We start from the raw sequence: 18977 nt of genomic DNA, 5'->3' as shown, positions 1-18977 counted from the left end.
TGTAGAAATTGAACTAGGAGCAAGCAAACTATACCATGTAGATGCAAAGTTTGACAAAGAAAGGGGAAACAACTTCAACTTAAGCAAATCATCACTACCGGCCTTACCACATTGATCAATAAAGCGGCCGATATGCTCTATTGTAGTCATAGCATTCTCACCTGTGAATTTCGTGAAGTTGGGCACCTCAAATCCTTGCGGGTATGGGACCGAATCTACGTGTTCAGGATACGGCCTTTGATATGTATGCATGGCTACTTTGGATTCTATTTCACTACTATTCCGCAAGACATTGTCATCATCTTTTCAACATCCACACGACCGATTTGTGACTCGGTCTTAGGTGACAATGCTATTTCACTTTCGCTTGTGATACAATCCAAACCGTCATTTAGTTCGGCTATATCTTCAATGGCATTATTCTCTAAGCTAGCAACACAATCCGAATCATCACTTGGTTCGGCTATTCCATCATTGTCTAAACTAGTAACACACTCCGAACCGTTGCTTGGTTCGGCTATAATGATTGTTGCATCATTACCCAAGCTAGCAAGATAATCCGAACCAACATTTGGTTCGGCTATAATCGTTATGGTATCATTGCACAAATCATTAACACAATCTGAAACATCGCTTGGTTCGGCTATACATGATATTGCACTTTCATCTAAACTAGCATGTAAGCTATCGTCATTCACTCGGCTTTCCTGAGCCAGAACTTCATGCAACACATGATCAACATCAAGAAATATCTGGCCATTCAATTTCTCTTTAATAGAATCAAGTAATCCATCAAATGCAATGTTGGCCAAATCTTTGTCAGTTATCTTCAAATTAAAACATCGGTTTTTAACATTCATAAATCTCTTGATATAATCAGCAACAGATTCATTGCATTTATGCCTAACCGATGTTAAATCAGACAACTTAAGCTCAGTTTCATTAGTGTGAAAATAATCATAAAATTTTTGTTCTAATTGAGCCCAAGTAGAAATAGAATTTGCCGGTAAAGAAGTAAACCATGTAAAAGCAGTACCGGACAAAGATAAAGAAAACAAGCGTAATTTACATGTATTCCAATTAGCCTCACCACATTGCGCTAAAAATTGATCTACATGCTCCCATGTGGTCCTACTATCCTCACCACTAAACTTTGTAAATTCAGGAATTTTATAACCACGAGGATATGGGATAATGTCATAATAATCAGGATACGGCTTTTTGTAAGTTCTAGCACGATTCCTAGTTTCGATCCTGAATCTATTCCTCATAATATCACTAATTATATCCTCCATATTATTAGGCCCTTGTTGATTTAGCGGTAGATTTGGTGGCCTAATAGGTTGTGTTTGTGGCGCAATATGATTATATTGGCCTTGTCTAGTATCGGGAGGATATCCCCTAGCAACATCATTATAGGCATTAGGAACATGTGGGGGAACTTGGGGATTGCTTGTAGTAGTAGATATAGGAGGATCAGATGTTCTAAGATGATACAAATAACTAGCATTAGTCATTGGATCTATCCCCTGTATTGGTATAATTGCGCTGGTCTGACCGGCCCAATGCCCGGTCTGACCGGCGTCCAGAGGCGCGGTCAGACCGGCCTGAGTCCCGGTCTGACCGCCGGGGTAATACCCGGTCTGACCGGCCGTCTGGCCGGTCGGACCGACGGCTGTGTCGCGGTCTGACCGGCCGTGTGCGCCGTTCCTTCGGTTTGACCTATAGGAGGTTGATTAGTAGTGGAAGAGGCTTTATTTTTTACCATGTGATCGGCCAAAAGAGGGCCGAATTTAACCCTTAAAAACTCATCAAATTTACCCTCAAAAGTTGCATCTAATTGATCTTTAAAAACAAGCATAGATGAATCTATTGTAGATGCAATTTGTTGTTGGATAGATTGTGATACCTCATCATTGCTTACCGAGTCGGGAGTGAGCTTAGGACGTGGCCCGGGCTTGATGATCACGCCTTGACGAGTCCTAGTGCTTGCCCTCATCAACGCCTCCTGCGTGAACTCGTTGATGTACTCCTCCATAGCTTTACGATCTTCTCCTTCGAAGTCATCCAATGTGACCAGGATCATATTGGATGGCTCCACCTCCGTCTTGGATGGCGGCTTCATCATGGCGAAGTCGAAGTTGAGTTGACGATGAACGGATCTCTTCCCCAACGGAGTCGCCAAAAATCGTGTTGGCAACTTTTTGTGACAAGTCGACAAGCACGATCGCAACACCTAAACGCCTTGCGGTGATATGGAGTCGCCAACCACCTCGATCTAACCAAAGGGCCAAATCAAGATGGGTTTTGCAAAAAGAAAAGCTAAACCGGCTAGCGGAGCCGATTTAGAGATCAAAATCAGCCTCTAGGCTGATTTAGATCGATATGAGGATAACTACCCGTCTCGTGGGCAAAACGGAAGGTTTTCAGGACAAACCTACAAAGAGGTGTCGCACTCTCGCAGCGGCGGCGGACGGTTTACGGCGCAAACCGACAAAGATGGACTAAAACTAGGGTAAAATAGAAAACATAGTAAAAGAATGATTCAAGTAGATTGTATTTGGGGGTTTTACAATGAACCGGCCTTGTCCCTTAAATAGGGGTTGGTCTTACCCTCTATAGGCCCTTCTCTACGTCCAACTCGGGATAGAAACCAAAGGAAACACGAAACATGCCTTCCCGAGCAAGGAAACCCGAGACCCGACGAAAACAGACTCGGACTCGGACCCTGCCGGTCTGACCGCCCACATACCTGTGGTCAGACCGGCCCTACTAGCCGGTCAGACCGCCCATATACCTCTGGTCTGACCGGCCCTATGAAGGAAACCCGGCACTCTCCAAACTTTGGCAATTTTCCTCTATTTCGTCCATAGGTGCCAAATTTGGATGTAAACACCAGGATAGCTAATTAAACGGAATAATAAATGCATCTTTAGGCTGCTTAATGAAGAGAAAATCGACGGTTTGCCACTTGGCCTTGATAAAATAACACCCTCCACGCTCAAATTAATGAATTATTTGCTACACTTCGTTGTTACCTTGAAGATTTACTATTTTGCACATATTAGCCATAGAGAGGATGATGCCTATACAATAGTATACATACCTATATAACGCACCCCCTCCCTTCTTCTATGTCTCCATAGGACCAGCCGAGAACAAATTGATTGACCGGCTGCCCGCACGCCAAGATTCGACAACCCCCATCTCAATTCCGTCCTCCCTCTGTTCTCCTCCCGCCGTACTCTTCCCCTCCCTTCCCTCCCTCCACTACAGTACAAGTAGCATAGTAGACATAGCAAGCGATGCTAGAGGACTTCTGTATGAGTAGGGACGGATCCAACGTGAATACTGGAGGGCTTGAGTCCCCTCAACCCCGTTGGATCCCCACGGAAAGAAGATGAGAGGGAAGGGGGAATAATAGTAGGGGGGCTGAAAGGAGAAGAAGAGGATGAGTCCACCCTCCAAGCAAATCCTAGATCCACCCCTGCCTGTGAGGTTTGGTGTTTCTCTTGACGGTGGTGGCGCATCTCAACATCCTTAGGGGAGGGGAACTTGGGGTGATCGACAATAGTCCTGCTTCTTCTCCTTGTGTTCTTCTGACAATAAGTGGAGCTCAGTTAGAAGGGAGTGGGGGGAATATTGAGGAGCTTGAAGGGCAGGGTGCTTCAAGACGGTAGCACTTAGCCGCTTCTCCTAGTCGGTAGCTGGTGCTAATGGCAGCAGGTGGATGATCGAACAGGCATCACTAGTAGAAAAATTTTTATTGATGCCGGTTCCAAAGCTCCTATAGGTGCCGGTTTTTTGAACTGACACCAGTTTAACGCAACTAATAACGGTAGTCATTGGTAATTGGTCCTTTCATGCATATGTGACTAATCAGTGAAAAAAAGGGCTCAAATCCTCCTTACGCAGAGGGTGAAAAGCCCAACAAATCGAGTGGCAATATTATCAATTTCCTCCTTAATTAATTGTTATTCTTACATTGCACTTGCCCGTACTCAAGTGACTTGCATGTACTTTAGTCTCCGATCCCCTCATCAAGATTTCATAGATTTGCTAAGTCTTATACAAATATAAAGTTGTTTTAGACATTCAAATCAAATCAAATCAGTTTCTATATTTTCTCTCTTATGCCAGTCAATTATAATAAAATTGTGTTAAATTCAAGAAAACATATTTATTCGCTTAGCTTTTAGAACTACTAGCTAGTAGGTCATCCAACCACCCCTAATATTTACGTACGTATGCTAATCCAATATTACGTATATTTGAAATGGAAGGTCGTAGTACTAGATGTGAAATTAAGCTAGCTACTAGAAGGAAATTAAACGTGGATGATGATGTAATGCGTATGTGCTTTATTAAGATGTCATATTACATGTTTTGCATGTTAAAGTTTAAGATATATATATATATATATATATATATATATATATATATATATATATATATATATATATATATATATATATATATATATATATATATATATATATATATATATATATATATATGGTGAGTTGTATAGGTATCTATATCGCTTTTGTTAGATTTCAAAGTGGATCGGGTGTTTTCAAAACAACCTTGAAATTACACGTAAAACCACTCAAATAACTAAAGATTAATAGGGCAAATCGATCAGGTCAATGTTGTTTAATTATACATTATAAAAAAATTTCTTCTAGTGAATTTTAGAAATATAAATCTTATAATGTTACACTATATGGATTTATAGAAACTAATAGTAGTAAAAAAAATGCTACTTACGACAAAGGTTAATTATCGTTACTTGAAAAGGATCAGGAAGTGTTTATATTAATGTATAAACATGCGCTTAAATGGTCATCCTTTTAAGTGGCGAACACTGAACACACATGCATGATTAAATATAGGTGTGCTTATGAAATAAACTAGTAACACAATACTATCGACTAGAGTAGATGGTTTGGGCATGTTTCGCCATTATACCATGGGGACTAAAATTCATGAGGGCTTTATATCAGGGCTTTTATTGGTTGATTAAATTACCATTATTACTGTAAGTAATCAAAGAAATGATTTAGTTTAGTTAAATTCACCAAACTGTCTAACTAACGTCTTGTCGTATATGGGTGAGGCCTAGTGCCTGCTTGCAAGACTCGGACTGGTGGTCATGGCTTACGTACGTGAACAGCGCGCAGTGGATTAGTAGGCTTAATTACTCAGATAATTAACTAGTACTCCCTCGTTTTGGACTATAATCATTTTGTCTTTGTTAAAGTTAAATTATTTTAAATTTAATTAAATTTATTGAAAAAAATAATAACATTTTTAACCCAAAATAAATATATTATGAAAATATATTTAATTACAGATTTAATAAAATTAATTTGGTGTTGTAAATATTATTATATTTATGTATAAATTTAATTAAACTTATAATAGTTTGATTCTAATCGAATTAAAAACGATTTATAATTTAAAACGGAGAGAGTAATATATAAGACGGATTAACGTGGGTCATGCAGCCCCCTGTCGCGTCCGCCATTCTCTTTTGTTGTAAGAAAAAATAATCTGAGATTGCAATGATGATATGCACAGTCATTTAAAATTTTGTCTCAAAATGCATCATAAAAAGAATAAAAAACACACGCAAATTACCATGTTCGAACAATATTTTTTACAACTTATTTGCATGTATTTTGAGTTGAAAACTTAGTACGTGTGATGCATATGTTCTCACTCAATCACAAAAGCACGTTTGTGCCTGATCGAAACATCAACCTTAGTTGTCCGCAACCAGCTTCAAACTCTTTCCAGATTGACATCTTGTGCCTAGCTATCATCTATTTACTGGTATTATGCTTACCCTTGGTAGCCCTGCTTGGTCTGGAACTGGAGGCCTCACTATCATGAGTTCCACTCCTTGGTGCAGGTAATGACATCCCCTCCATCCATCGGAGAATGCCAAGAAGTGCAGCCATCTCATCAATGGACATCGTGCTAAATTCTTCTGGAACACTATTGTTCAACAATCCTTCAGAAAGCGTGCCCCATTTTGTGAAGTAGAAGGAGAATTTCTCAGGAACCTTCTTGTCCCTGCCCGTACCCATTCCAGCAGAGTACGATTCAGCAGCATCAGTTCCAGGAGAAGGATCATCAGACGACGAGGAGTGGTCAGCATCGGTAGGAGGTGGTGAGAGGGTTGAGAGAACCCATTCCTGGAATTGAGGGAACCTTAAAGGTTCAGATATTCCTACAACAGGGACAGCTAGAACTCTGTTTGATTTTAGAACCGAGTAGAGCCTATGACCTTCCAGGTCAGGTGCTCTCAGCATTGCTTTCAGACATTTGTCGAATGCATCAGAGCCCATGTATATGGTATTTCCTCCTATCCCTGCATAGTTAGATTCGATTGAGAGAATCACCACTCCTTTCCCACCCTTGGCAGCATATGGCAACTGAGACTGAGGAGGGAGTTCTGCCTGAAAATCCTGTAGCCTGAACCAAATCCCTGCGAAAGCAACAGATAGGGCAATTAACACAATATTGTACACATTAATGTACAACAATTTAATTAACCTCCCAAATTAAACAAATTAACTCCAAATTGACAAAAGGGGGTGTGGTGCAATGCAATGCTCCTCCACACCAGTGTGTCAGTGTGCTAGTAAGTAGCCCAGCAGTGAGAGTCATATGCATGCAACCAACCACAATTGACATATGCATGCATGCATGCAAGCAAGAGTATATATATAGTACTGTCACATGATTAATTGCATCCTTCATGTCAGAATGCTAATGCAAGTCTCTACAGCATTAATCATGCCTCATAGAACTACAACCCTTAATTTGGAAACTCAAAACTATTCCAGGCCTCAAATACTTGTAGTACTCCAACTTTGCAACGATTTAACCTCCCAATTCGAAACAATTCCAGACAAAAGCGGTGCATATGCATGAACACTCCTGGACAAGGGCCATTGCAATCGTGCGTCTCCGATTCTCCATGTGTTAGCACTATACATACCAAATCAACCAACAACAATTGGCACATCCAGCAAGCAAGAGGCAGTATGGCTAGTGTTCTTAATAAGTTAGTAATATAATGCATGATAAAGCGAGTAGATTAGATATACCGTAATACGTACCCTTGGAGTAAAATCCCTCGAAATACAAGTCTTTCCAGCGGAATAGCAGAGACACTCTTCCAGAATCTGCAGTATCCTTATCAGGCGTGAGATGAACCAAAAATGTGCCACTCTGGGCAGTATATAGCTTCCCCGAGATTTTCTTGAAGAGCTTCTTCCCCTTACTGGTGGAGGGCGCCTCAGCTTTGATAATTTCTTCCAAGCGACGAGGAATATCTTTCATTAGATTGGCATAGCTCTTAGGAAGATCACCCAGATCCAAGTAGAAATCATCCGATGGCTTGGGCTGTTGAAGAAACACGCAAAATTTCAAATGCACAAACCAAACACACATCAAGCTACCGCGCGAAGAAACAGAAAAAAAATAAAGATCATGAAGCTTTTTTTAAAAAAATTATCATTCTACCTCCTTAATCTTTTCCTTTCCCTTGTCCTTCTTCGTTGGAGGCATTTTTGCGTACCAGCAAGTAGGACTGAAAACGGGGCGGGTATTTCCCGACCGCCCGCCCGGCCACATTATTTCGGGTCAAATTCGGGTCGGGAATTTGGGTACCCGGACCCTTACACGGATACAGGGTTCGAATACGGGTAATTTTTTGCGGATATGAGATCGGGTTCGGGAGAGCGGTATCCGACGGATACGGATTATCCGGGAAATTATGCGGGTATTACCCGATAATCTATCCGTATATTACTCGGATAGATGGACAACAGCCCAACAGGCAAGCGCCCAACAGGCCAACACAACAGGCAACAGCCAGCCCACATCCAAAAGGCCCACCAAACAAAGTGCCAAGCACAAACCCTAGCCTTCACTTCACAGTTCAGATCAGTACAGCATTGAGTCTGAAGCTATCAAGCAATGAATGTCTACTTTTGCTACTACTTTGGTACAGTTTTGCTGATAGGCATTATGATGCCATAAGCCCCTAATATATTCATAATAGACATATAGGAAATGGCTGAATGGCTATTGTCTATGTGGTATATTTGGTTGTTGCTTTGACTTGATATTTGAATAAATATTCGTAACCGATAGAGTTCGTATCCGTCTTGGTACGTATTCGTTCCGTATTTATGCCCGATATTATCCGTGCTTCTATTCGTATCCGATAATATCCGTGCCCGACCCGATTCCGATTATAAAATGTGGGTTAGGATATGGGAAGGATGAGATCCGACCGAACCCGACCCGATTTCACCCCTACCAGCAAGGGATCGATCGGAAGGGGTTTGGGGGGTTTGAATCGGAGTAGATAGATATAGCGAGCAGGAGCTTTTGCTGTGTTCAAGCACTGGATTGGAGAGAGAGTGGTGACGAAACTGTGGATAGGGCCGTGGAAATGATCTAGAAAAACTAGCTTGATGATCTTCTTCTTCTTCCCATCGTTGAAGTTGCAACGCCGTCGCCGGCGCCGGAGAAGAAGAGATTGAGGAAGGGTTTTAGGCGAGGCGGAGTTGGTGTTGCGAAAGATGCCGGCCAAGGCCAAGGGTGGTGATGTACGTCTCTCTCTGTGTTTTTTTTTAAATATTATATTTGTTTTGTCCTACTACTACTACTACTCTCTTGGAGAGAGAGAGGGAGAGAGTGGGGCCCACTCCCTCCCATTCCAAGTCTCCCCGAGGCGAGGCAAAGGCAAGGCAAACCCACCGACCAAAGCCACCGCCGCACCCCATCCACAAAACCCTCGCCGGCGGCCGGGTGGTACGCCGCCGGCGATCACCGGCGGCCACTCCGCTCCACTGCCACGGGCTGCCTCGCGCCGCGGCCTCACCGGCTCACCCTGCCTCGCGCCGCGGCCGCCGTTGGCTAGCCGGCTAATTGAGCCTGCTGCTCCTCGCGGCGGGGGGCGGCGAGCCATGCGGCGGCGCTCAGCTCCACCGCCGCGCCGCGCGGGCGCGGCATCCACAGCACCCGCATGCTTTTTGGCGCAGGTTAGGTGTGCGCGCGCAGCGGTGGCGAGTTTCTATCTTTTTTTCTTAAGGACAAAATCTAATGCTAACTTGTGCTCTCTCATTAGGGGGGTGTCAATTGAATTTCATGGTAGCCATAGACTTCACAGGTGTGCTAGTTCTTGCTGGCCCTCCCACTATTTCATCGTCAGCTCTCTAGTTGATAAACGCATACTGTCTTGAAGTCGTTGCCTTGAAATCTTGGATGTTTTGTGCTCTGTAGCTTCAAATGGAAATCCCATGGCTTCCAGATTCCTTGCATTACATCGAACCCACTGGTCGGCCAAATGGTTTGTAACAATCTCTTAGTTCTTGTGTTCTGATGGTCATATGACAACATTGATTTAAGTACTTCCACTGTTTTTTTGTTGGTTGGCAGGCAGTACTGGAAACAGAGATGCACTACAATGCTATGACCCTGCTAAGCGATTCCCCTTATGGGGGCTTTGGAGCTAGACCTATTGATGTCCTGTTTCCTATTTCCACTGTTTCAACCTGAATGGCAGCATCTATCAACCTGAGGTATCCTACTCTTTGCTACCTTAATCACCATGACATCTTCTGTAGAAGAATTTCTAAGTACCACATCTGGGAAGCAAACGTGGAAATCTTCCTTTTCTCACCCATCTTATTTTGGTTTACAGAACATTTCCTTTTCTTCTGTAAGAAATTATGTACTTAGTGTTTTGTGCTTTTAAAATGCTTCTTGAAATTATATGTTAGCTGTTTGCCTATTGGCCGAGTGCCTGACTATATTAAACTTCCTGAGGTTGAAGGAACACAAGGGATTATGTCAGTTTATATCAGTGCACTTCGTAATGTATCATTGGCTGGCCAACACTATTTTGTCCAGTAATTAGCACTACTACTGCAATAGCAAACCAATCACTTGCCATGAATCAGCAGAAATACTTCGTTCTGTTAATAGTCACAGTATGTATAACGCTGAACCCATGTTTCCATGTTGTCAATGTTTTTCCCTTTGTTGTCCAGGGTGGTGCGATGACTGATTTGCAAGAGACTATTGATACAATCATAAAGGCATCTGATTTTCCTTCGTCCATTCTTGTTGCTGGAGTTGGTGGAGCGGACGGAAATGGAGATAATGGGACTGGAAAGTTGCTTGCAATCATATGATTGATCTACTTATTTCTTATCAGAGCTAAAATTGAACCGCTTGACTAGGTCTTGCTCACTGCCTTAGATGTTACAACAAATACTGATAACCTTATATTTCCCAGATTGGAAAGATTGAGGAGGGAATGACTACCAATATGCGAGTCATGAACAGTGTATGATTTTTCTTATTTGCACAGTAGTATTTCATCAGTATATCATGTTCCATGACCCATCGCAGCATGAATAAAGCATTTGCAAGTCTGTCTCTCCTCATCTGAACAAATCAGGAATATAGTTTATTTTTTTCTAGGGAATGGGTTGGAGCTCTGCCATTTCACTGATAGAAGAAAGCAGGAATGTAGTTTATGCATTTATATGTATATGTTGAAGACGTATTATTATATCCTTGCTGACATTGTTGGATTTTGTCAAAATAGATACATGCATCTCATGTTAGAGAAGGAAAAAAAAAAGGACAACAGTTAGACAGCTGTTTCTTGAAACCTCCTCTTAGGACAGGAAAAAAAAATGTTATGCTGTTTGTTGTTAATGAAAAAAAAAACTTTATGCTTAAGATTTCAACTAATTGAGCGGGTTTCACATTTTTTTTGTAAAGATTCTGACTGAGGCAGCAACTGAATATGCATATGGTAATGTCAAGAGGCATACGATTATAGAACATAATAGAAGTAATTTGAAATTTGGTAGTCCCTGGATCTCGATTGGGTGGATGTTTCTTAATTCTGAATAGTGTAATGAGTAGGCTTGCTTGCACTCTTTTTTTTTTAGCTGGGCCAGCCAAAGTAGGCTGACTAATTACATTAGGATTGGGAGATAGTTTTACATGGTAGATAATGAAGGTTTTACATTGACAGAAGACTGTTGAACAGTTGAGTTACCACAACTGCCTGCCGTTTTTTCCCCCTGAAGTTAACACAACTAACATCCACCAAACACAGCTATATTTGGCTTGTACTCTTTTCGAAAGGTTTGATTTTCAATATTTGGCTGTAGCTACCCAGAAGCAAATGTTTAGGTGCTCTACAATATTTCTATCTAATTCAATGCCATTGTTCCTTCAGAAAAAGTATTTCACTATTTGTTTATTAACTAGCATGTAACGCTGAACTCCTGGCATACTGCTTGCTTGTCCTGTTAATAATGAGTATCAGAAACCCAGAAATGTATTTCTTTCTAACCAGTACACCTGAACTTGCAAGATATATTAGTTCGGTCGTTCCAATTGGAGCAATGTTTGCAATGATACACTGTCTAGGGAGCAGTGCGTACCTCTACATATCTGTTGCATTTGCGCAGATGTTGAAGGAAATAAGTATGCGAGCTCTCTGGTTTCTATTAATTTAAAATATGATGTTAATGTACTCTTTGTTCGAGCATTGTAGTAGCTGTGTTTCTTCTCAGAGCTGCCTTTGGCCTTGAAGAAATGAGCTGTTAAATGCTTGCTATCGTGCCTGTCATCAGCGTTGGGGTTATTGTGGCATCTGTTGGTGAAAATACAATCAGCTGGGTCTGTGTGGTTTACCGGATGGGTGGAGTCATCACAGAAGCCCTTAGACTGATCTTCATGAGATTTTTCTGAAAAAAAAAAGGGTGTTAGGCTTAACTTGATTTCCATGTACTATGTTAGCCCTTGCATATATCTTGACCACTTGATCTCATAATTAATTAACTTGAAAACTGTTTGCTATTTTAACTTTATCATATTGTTTTCCTGCACTTTGTGTGTCTTTATTTAGAGAACCCAAGATGAATGAAAGTCTCATAGAACTTCCCACCATTCACATTGTTCTTAAACTGCATATGCACTTTCACCCAAAATCCCACAGTCTTCCTTGTCATTTCCAGAACTAGTGCACTGACAGCTCGTGTTACTGGAATTGTGAGGGATTGGACTGTGGTGTTGCTGTCAGCTCTTATCGTTGCAGATACACAGCTTACCTTTATAAATATAATTGGTTATTTGATAGGTATATTATACTGTTTTTTCTCTTATTGGTTTAACTTTATTTTATCTTACACCCTTGTCCAAATTTGGGCCCATTAATTTCTTTTACACCATTTTTTCTGCGATCTGCAGCAATAGCAGGTGTTGTTGCATATAATAATCATAAGCTCAAAGTGAAAACCCATGGGAACGAGCAGCAGGGTGCTGATAGCAAAGTCAACAGAGGAAGCCCTCAAGATGTTGAGACATCATCAATCGTAAATGCTGTGTTATTTTGAACAGATTTCTGAAGAAGGTAATACCTATTCTGAAGCTTGCTAATGCATAAATCTGTAATAAGCACAATTGAACACAATATGCTGATGGTTATTGTTGGTAGGATCACTTCTGAACTACACTCAATAGTCTAGCTGAAACTGAAACTGAAAATGAGCTGAAAAAGCTTACTTATGTTAGCACAATAGCTATATTTATAGTACATGGATAGGTCGGTTGCTGAACCGACAATACTGCTGCTGCTATGTTCCTGCTAGAGGTAAAATCAAAATTGACTACTACCACTAATAGCAGCAGTCTGACAACCGAGTAACAGCTGCAGCCTATAGCTTACTGTCTAAGGAAACCAAATAACTAACTAGAACAAGGATTATACTAACAATCTCCCCTTAATCCTTGTTCTTCTATTCTGAACTAATCTTGACCACTCCAATCCTTGCAACAAGCTCATGGAATCGAACTCGCCCCAATGCCTTCGTTAGAATGTCAGCGAGCTGGTCCATGGTGGTGATGAAGCTGGCGCTGATGCTTCCTTCCTCCAAGCAGCTTCTGATGAAGTGATAGCGCAAATCAATATGCTTGCTGCGCTCATGGAAGACAGGGTTCTTTGCCAGCGCCAAGGCAGACTTGCTGTCCACCTTTAGCTCGATCGCTTTAGGTTGCTTCCCAAGAAGTTCGCCGAGCAATCGAGCCAACCAGATTCCTTGTGTGGCAGCATTGGTGGCTGCAACATATTCTGCTTCACAGGAAGATAAAGCCACCACTCTCTGCTTGATGGATTGCCAACTCACCAAGCTTGAACCAAGGAAAAACAACATGCCACTTGTGCTTCTCCTTGTATCAATGTCGCCGGCGAGGTCGCTGTCGCTGTAACCAATCAGCCGCTGCTCCTCTTTCTCCCTTTTGTAATGAAGTCCGTACTCCATCGTGCCAGCGACATAGCGTAGAATGCGCTTCACGGCCACCATGTGCTCCTCAGTTGGCCGCTCCATGAAGCGACTCACGAACCCAACAGCAAATGCTAGGTCTGGCCGTGTGTGCACAAGATAGCGAAGGCTACCAACCAGCCGTCGATATTTTGTTGCATCAACGGGAGGTGCCGTGCTATCACGGCTCAGCTTGAGCCTTTCTTCCATTGGAGTGGCGCAAGGGTTGCAGTCCTTGAGGCCAGCCGACTCCACAATGCGCTGAGCATAGCGCCCCTGGTTCAGGGAGATTCCATCATCTCCTTGCTTCACCTCAATTCCAAGGTAGAAAGAGAGCAAGCCAAGATCACTCATCTGAAACTTTGCCTTCATTTCTTCCTTGAATTGTTCAATTGCTCTTGTCGATGGCCCGGTGATCACAAGGTCATCTACATAGACCCCGACGAGTAGAGCAGAGCCACCATTGTTTCGTCGGTACATGGCGTGCTCATGCTTGCTTTGGTCGAAACCGAGCTCCTTCAGAGTACAATCAAGCTTCGCATTCCAGGCTCTTGGCGCCTGCCGCAGGCCATAAAGAGCCTTGCGCAGGCGGAGGACCTTGTCTTCTTCTCCGGCGACGACAAAACCAGGGGGCTGCTTCACATACACCTCCTCTGCCAAATCTCCATTGAGAAAGGCAGACTTCACGTCCATGTGATGGACGTGCCACCCTTTTTGGGCGGCGACCGCAAGCAGGAGACGAATTGACTCCATGCGCGCGACGGGCGCAAACACCTCGTCAAAATCAATCCCAGGTTGCTGGACAAATCCCCTGGCGACGAGACGAGCTTTGTGCTTGACCACCTTTCCGGCCTCGTTCTTCTTCAATTTATAGACCCATTTGAGTCCAATTGGGCGATGGCCATGTGGGAGATCAACAAGCTCCCAAATCCCATTGCGATTCACCGCGTCCATCTCTTCACGCATGGCTGCTCGCCATGCATCATCACCCTCCGCCTCTGCAAACGAGCATGGCTCACCAGGTCCAGCGAGGAGCAAAGACGCCTCCTCGAGTTCCCGTTTTGCAATCCCTGGTGCCGGGGCATTCTCCCCGATCAAGTTGTCAACTGTGCGGTAGCGGACAGGGGTGTTGGAGTGCGCCGCGTCGATCCTCTCCTCGTCGTGTGAGGGAGGTGACACGAACTCTGTTGGGGCAACGCTAGGACTTGGTGCTGGTGTGGCAGGGGTTGCTGGTGAAGTCTCTTGTAGTGGCGTTGGGGATGCTGATGGGGTCACCACGCCTCCCCCCACACTAGGGATAGGATGCCCAGTGGTCTTCTCAACATGGTACTCGATGGCGAAATCGCTGCTCGGTCGAGCATCTATGCCGCTTGCTGCCGTCCAGTCCCACCCACGGCTCTCGTCAAAGATGACATCACGGGCGAGACGTACACGCCGTGTCCTTGGATCCAGGACACGATATGCCTTCACCCCTTCTTCATAGCCAATGAAGACGCCGGGTGTGCTGCGGTCGTCGAGCTTGCGCACATCGTTTAGCTCCTTCACGTACGCCAGGCACCCGAAGGTACGTAGGAAGCTGACCATCGGCTTCTTGCCGTGCCAAGCTTCATACGGCGTCTTGCCAGTGAGGCTTTTGGTTGGTGCACGATTGAGGAGGAAGACAGCCGTGCTGACAGCCTCCCCCCAAAACTCCGCAGGCATTCCCCTCTGTTTGAGAAGGGCGCGCGCCATGGACACCACTGTCTGATTCCGCCGCTCGACCACGCCATTTTGTTGTGGGGCGTAGGGCGCGGAGAAATGACGTTGGATACCCTCATCAGTGCAGTAGGTGGCGAACTCAAGCGACGTGAACTCGCCGCCGTTGTCCGTGCGAAATACACACAGCTTGCGCCCACAGTGAGTCTCGGCTGCCATCTGAATTTTCTTGATGGCGTCAGGTGCATTGCTCTTGGCTGCTAGGAGCGCCACCCACATGTATCGTGTGGCATCGTCGACCAGCAGCAAGAAGTAACGCCGGCCACTTGGCGTTGCCGGCGTGATAGGGCCACAGATGTCGCCATGGACGAGATCTAGCGGCTCCTGAGCGCGGTACTTGGCTGCCTTTGGAAAGGCAGCGCGCCGATGCTTGGTGATGACACACGTGTCGCAAAGCTGCTCGACATGCTCCAGTCGAGGCAGGCCACGCACGAGCTCTTGTCGGCCCATCTTCTCTAGCGAGCCGAAGTGGATGTGCCCGAAGCGCTCGTGCCAGCGCCAGGCAACATCATCGTGTCGCGTAGCCAAGCAAATCGGCCTAGCAACCTCGAGGCGGAGGACGTATAGACGGCTTCGTCCCCGCTTGATCTTGGCAAGAAGACGGCGGCGGCGGCGGCGGTCCCAGATACGCATGATGCCGTCCTCGACCAGCACACGCGTCCCGCTTTCATCAAGCTGACCGATGCTGATGATTGAGCTCTTGAGGCGCGGAATGTAGTAGACGCCACTGAGAACCTTGTGCTCGCCATTCTTGCCGGTGAAGATGACGTTACCGGCACCCTTGATGTCTACGATGGAGCTGTCTCCAAATTTGACGGTGCCGGTGATGCTTCGATCGAGCTCAGCAAAGACGTCACCACGGCCCGTCATGTGGTTGGTGGCTCCTGTGTCAAGGTACCACGCCTCCTTGTCCTCAGCGTCCGTGGCTCCTAGGCTCACCTGCACTCGCGGTTCAACGAGGGAGACAGGAGATGGCGCGATGATGGGGCCATCATTGAGCTCGCAAGCGTGGGCCATCAACAAAGTGGCATCGTCATCTTCAAGCTCGCATGCCCGCGAAAGCAGCAGGACGTCGTCATCGTCATCACCTTGGGCTAGGTGAGCGGCTTCTTTCTTGGGCTGGCGACAGTCCTTGGCCCAATGGCCAAGACGGCCACAATTGTGGCATCTGTTTGGTGCCGTGTCCCGATTGGTGTTCCCTTTCTCGCCTCCTACGCCGCCACCAAAACCTCTTTTCTTGCGATGGGAGCGAGGTCGCTGACGAGCTCCACCTTGCGACTGCTTGGAGGATCGCTCCCCTTTTTGTCGCTCCTTCTGCCGTGCGAGCCACTGCTCCTCCGTGAGGAGAAGCTGGCCTCCGGCTGGAGTAGTCGTCGACGTTGGAGCTGGTCGCCGTTCCTCCGCCACCTTGAGACGCCCAGTGACGTCCTCGATGGTGAGTGTCGAGAGATCCAACAGGGTCTCAATCGACACAGCGATTTGGGAAAATCGCTCTGGGACGACGCGCAAGAACTTCTCGATGACGTTCTGCTCCTCGATTCGTTCTCCTAATGTCCCAAGCTGAGACACTAGGCTTGTGAGCCGTAGGGCGAAGTCGTCGATCGATTCACCATCATGGAACGAGATGGATTCATACTCCCGGTGCAGCTGTTGCGCCTTCGCCTTCCTCACGCGGTCCACGCCGACGCGCATCACTTTGATGGCATCCCAGGCGTCCTTCGCGGAGTCCTTGGTGGCGAGCAGCGAGATCATCTCGCTGGGGACAGCGCGTAGGATGGCCTCCATTGCCATCCTGTCTTCTTGCTCATCGCATTCACCATGCTCCACCGCGTCCCAAAGGCCACGGGCTTGCAGCATCACCTTCATCAGCAGCGACCACTCGGTGTAGTTGGTTCGCGTGAGGGTGGGGAAAGCAGCAGCGCCGCCAACCTCCCTGACAGTCCGCTGCACAACAACCTCTCGAACAGCAGCGCCTCGACCTCGTCCTCGCCGTGGTGTTGGCGATAACGAGTGATGGCGGCCGCGGTGTTGTGGCGACCTGGAAGCATTGGCTCCAGCAGCTGGTACTCCCTCCATCTCTCTCACACTTCTTTAACCTGAGCTCTGATACCAATTGTTGGTAGGATCACTTCTGAACTACACTCAATAGTCTAGCTGAAACTGAAACTGAAAATGAGCTGAAAAAGCTTACTTATGTTAGCACAATAGCTATATTTATAGTACATGGATAGGTCGGTTGCTGAACCGACAATACTGCTGCTGCTATGTTCCTGCTAGAGGTAAAATAAAAATTGACTACTACCACTAATAGCAGCAGTCTGACAACCGAGTAACAGCTGCAGCCTATAGCTTACTGTCTAAGGAAACCAAATAACTAACTAGAACAAGGATTATACTAACAGTTATTACATACGCTTGAGACTGAGTTGTGATACAGGAGAAATGAGCTCTCACTTCTCCTATGAGTTGGCCAGCTCTTTTTTTTTTTTTAGCCGGGCCGGAGTTGGCCAGCTCTCCTTGGATACATTCCTTTTTTTCTCTTCATATCAATCAACACGGAAGAAATTTGTACAATGATCCTTAAAGAACTTAAGGGTATACATTAGCGTACCATTTTGTGCTATTGTGGGCACGAAACAGTCAGAGCACAACATACATACCAACTAGATCCAGTAGATGTATTTTGTAGTCATTTGAAGTTTAAAACTGCTGTAGGCTTGTAGCAATTCATCAGGTTCTTCAAAATATGCAACCTGATTCTTATACGATGTTATTATTTACCTAATAGGATGCCCTGCCAATGAAGGGCTGTTTGTATGAAGTATGAGCGTTTGGATGCAGGTTGATATATACCCACTTTATTTCCACTTTATTGGTATGTACCTTCTCCGTCCCAAAAAGATTCAAATCCTAGCTATGTTTTAATTAGTTGATTTATTTTAGTTGGTTTATTTTGGGACGGAGGGTGTATGTCATTTTGGAGTAAGCTGTTATTGATGTTAAGACTTAATTTGCTGTCAAATCATATAGTAGTAATAAACTATTCCACTTTATTTCCTCAAACCTACCTGCAAGTTTATAATAAACTACTCCCTCATATAGCTGTTATTGATGTTAAGACTTAATTTGCTGTCGAATCATATATATGTCTAGATTCATTAACATCAATATAAATGTGGGAAATGCTAGAATTACTTACATTGTGAAACGGTATATATGTCTAGATTCATTAACATCAATATGAATGTGGGAAATACTAGAATGACTTACATTGTGAAACGGAGGAAGTATTACACTTTATTTCCTCAGGCTTTATATTTTCGTGGCTCAGCGTCTCCAGAATCTGAGTGTGTTTTTTCTGCGTGCTTGCTGTTGTCAGTTGGGTGGTGGGTTTTGTTGATGATGGCTTGAGTTGCTAGCTCCTATTATTTGGCCCTGGTTTGCTTCACACATGTAGTGGAGGTTAGTAGCTCGTTTTAGTTTGTAGGGTCTTCAGGTGCTGGCAGTGTGAACTGTGGATGTTCTTGGCTCTTGTTTTGGAGGTTTAAGAACTGTAGAACTTCTCATTTCTGGTAATGGAAATGGGTGCTTCATGGTCTTGCAAATTTACTGCTCAATCCATGTTACCACGTTTTGCCTCTTTTTTCCCCCTTTTTTTCTTTTAACAAAAATTAGCTACTAGTAGCTGCTAATCTAGTACTAGTATCTAGTATATCTGAGACCAGCCTGAGCGTGTCTTGCCATCAGCTGAAGACGCCATGCAATGATGGCCGTCAGATCGTGCGTGGACGGTCCCAATTCAAGTAGCTTTCACGTGCCCGCGCCAATGTGGTGCAAAAATTTGAACTT

At 44.7% G+C, this 18977-nt stretch overlaps 1 long non-coding RNA gene across 3 annotated transcripts; it reads left to right on the top strand.

Annotated features, from left to right (window-relative positions):
• The first annotated feature begins 8717 nt into the window (after positions 1-8717).
• On the top strand, positions 8718-18225 carry LOC136351415 (uncharacterized). Of its 3 annotated transcripts, XR_010734506.1 has the most exons (8): positions 8718-9068; positions 9155-9196; positions 9310-9376; positions 9466-9608; positions 10080-10378; positions 12072-12193; positions 12304-12466; positions 17917-18225. It is a non-coding gene; the product is annotated as an uncharacterized lncRNA (long non-coding RNA). The 3 variants fall into 3 exon arrangements; XR_010734508.1 differs by lacking the exons at positions 12072-12193; positions 17917-18225 and having other exon boundaries at positions 12304-12566; XR_010734507.1 differs by lacking the exons at positions 12072-12193; positions 12304-12466; positions 17917-18225 and having other exon boundaries at positions 10080-10478.
• The last annotated feature ends 752 nt before the right edge of the window (positions 18226-18977 follow it).

This window comes from Oryza sativa, chromosome 8 (genome assembly GCF_034140825.1).
Source record: "Oryza sativa Japonica Group chromosome 8, ASM3414082v1".
Classification (NCBI taxonomy): domain Eukaryota; kingdom Viridiplantae; phylum Streptophyta; class Magnoliopsida; order Poales; family Poaceae; genus Oryza; species Oryza sativa.
This window is presented reverse-complemented; position numbering and strand designations above follow the sequence as displayed.